We start from the raw sequence: 2709 nt of genomic DNA on the forward strand, positions 1-2709 counted from the left end.
TTTTTTCTCTCCAGTTTTCTTCTTTTTTCCCTGTGTGAGCCTTACCTATCTTTAGAAAAGTGGCAATTGACTTCCATATGTAGTCTCTCAAACAATCTCCTTCAATTCGTTTGCAATCATGATTTCTTTTCCTTCTTAAGTCATGACCTACTCTTTCTTATACAACCCTCATTTTCTACAATCTGCCATTTTTTATACAACCATTATTTTCCACAAAAAAAAAAAAAAAACATCATCTACTTTTCTCAATCTGATTGTTTTCTCTCCGTGAATTAAATTTGATCGTATATTCCCTTAGTCAAATCATGAAACAGTGGATCTCAATTAAAAAAATGGTTGGTGTGTTTATTCCAAAACTCCACTATTCAACTGGTCATTTGAACCAATTCTCCACCATTAACAAGTGGTTGTATCTTTCATGAAGTATTCTCCATTAACAAGACACCAAACAAGTTCTCTACTAACACTCATGTTTGCTACCTGAATCCACATCCATTAACGTCATAAAAAAAATAAAAAAATACTTTGTATTATGTAACCACAATTCAATTCTACTAATCGATTGCATTATTCCCTTATTCTAAGCATTTTTGGTGCTCAAAATAAAAACAATTTGATGATGCGTGATGATGATTTCTAAGAGTGTATTGATCGTGATGTTGAAGGTGCGGTGTCCAAACAAAAGAATTATGATATTGCAAGATAATGGTGAGATTGAATCTAATGACAAAAATGACACCAGATCTATGCCACCATTGGAAGACATGGATGATAAGGAATACACTGCCCAAGGTGAATTGTAGGTTGCGAGGAGAGCTCTAAGTATGCAGGTCAAAGAATATGACAAAGTACAACAAGAAAACATCTTTCATACTAGATGTTACATGCAAAACAAGGTATGTAATGTGATTATTGATGGAGGTAGTTGTACTAACGTTGCTAGCACTACAATGGTGGATAAATTAGGGCTACCAACAATTAAACATCCCCAACCTTACAAGTTGCAATGACTCAATGATAGTAGTGAGGTGAGGGTTACTAAACAGGTGTTAGTACCATTATGCATAAAAAAAATATGAAGATGAAGTTTTATGCGATGTAGTTTCGATGCAAGTTGGACACTTGTTACTAGATCGACCATGAAAATTTGATCAAAATGTTAAGCACGATGATTTCACCAAAAATACTTGTTTGTGCTTAATCAAAGGACAATCACTCTAGTCCATTTGTCACCAAAGTAGGTTTATGGAGATTAAGTGAGGTTACAAAAAGAGAGTGAGAAAAAAAAAACAAGTGAAAATCGAAAAGAAAAAAAAAACCGAGAAAAATGAGAGAAAAAATAAGAGGATAAATTCAACCATTGAGAGAAAAAAAAATTTCTATGCAAAAGTGAGTGAAATAAAAATAGTGATGTTTTTAAATCAACCAATGATTTTACTTTTATACAAAAAGATGTATTTAAACACTAACAAATTTGACGCACTTTTGCCTAGTTAAATTGTTTCTCTTTTACAGGAGTTTGATGATGTCTTTTTGAGAAGGTTCCACATGGTTTACCTTCTATTCAAGTAATTGAACATCAAATCGATTTCGTGCCCGATGTTTCCATTCCAAACCTACTAGCCTATCAAAGCAATCTCAAGAAAACAAAGGAGCTACAAAGACAGGTTAGTGAATTGATAGAAAATGGGTATATAAGGGAAAATATAAAATCGTGTGTCGTGCCGATGATTTTGGTTCCTAAGAAGGATGGGACATGGAGAATGTGTGTTGATTGCCAAGCAATCAACAATATAACGGTAAAGTATCGTCATCTTATTCATCACTTAAATGATATGTTAGATGAACTACATGGTGCTTATGTATTTTCTAAGATTGATCTAAAGAGTGGGTATCATCAAATAAGAATGAAAGAGGCCAATGAATGGAAAGTTACTTTTAAAACAAAATATGGTTTATATAAGTAGTTAGTTATGTCTTTTGGATTAACTGATGCACCAAGTACTTTCATGCAATTAATGAACCATGTCTTGCGTGCTTTCATAGGTAGATTTGTTGTTTATTTTGATGATATTCTCATTTATAGCAAAAACTTGGAGATGATCATGTTGTGCACTTAAATGACAAGCTTGTGTTTCTTGGTTTTGTTGTCAGTGCACAAGGAATACGAGTTGATGAAAAGAAGATTCACACGATTCAAGAATGATCGAGTTCCACGAATGTAGGTCATGTTCGTAGTTTTCATAGACTCATTAGATTTACAAAAGGTTTGTGAAAGACTTTAGCAACATCACTGTACCACTTAACGAAGTCATCAAGAAAAATGTTGGATTCAAATGGGGAGACAAACAAGAGAAAACATTCCAATTAATCAAGGAAAAATTAACTCATGCTCATTTGCTTGTTTTGCTTAATTTTGCTAAAACGTTTGAAATTGAATGTGATGCTTCAAGTATGGGTATAGGTGCAATTCTTGTGCAAGGAGGAAGACCAATTGCATATTTTAGTAAACTACCCTACTTATAATAAAGAATTGTATGTGTTGGTTCAAGCATTGGAAACATAGCAACACTACCTTTGACCTAAGGAGTTCGTGATTCACACCGATCATGAGTCCTTGAAGTATTTAAAAGGCCAACACAAATTGAACAGAAGACATGCACGATGGGTGGAATTCATTTGGACATTTCCATATGTCATTTGATACCA

This window comes from Vitis riparia, chromosome 7 (genome assembly GCF_004353265.1).
Source record: "Vitis riparia cultivar Riparia Gloire de Montpellier isolate 1030 chromosome 7, EGFV_Vit.rip_1.0, whole genome shotgun sequence".
In the NCBI taxonomy this organism is placed as follows: domain Eukaryota; kingdom Viridiplantae; phylum Streptophyta; class Magnoliopsida; order Vitales; family Vitaceae; genus Vitis; species Vitis riparia.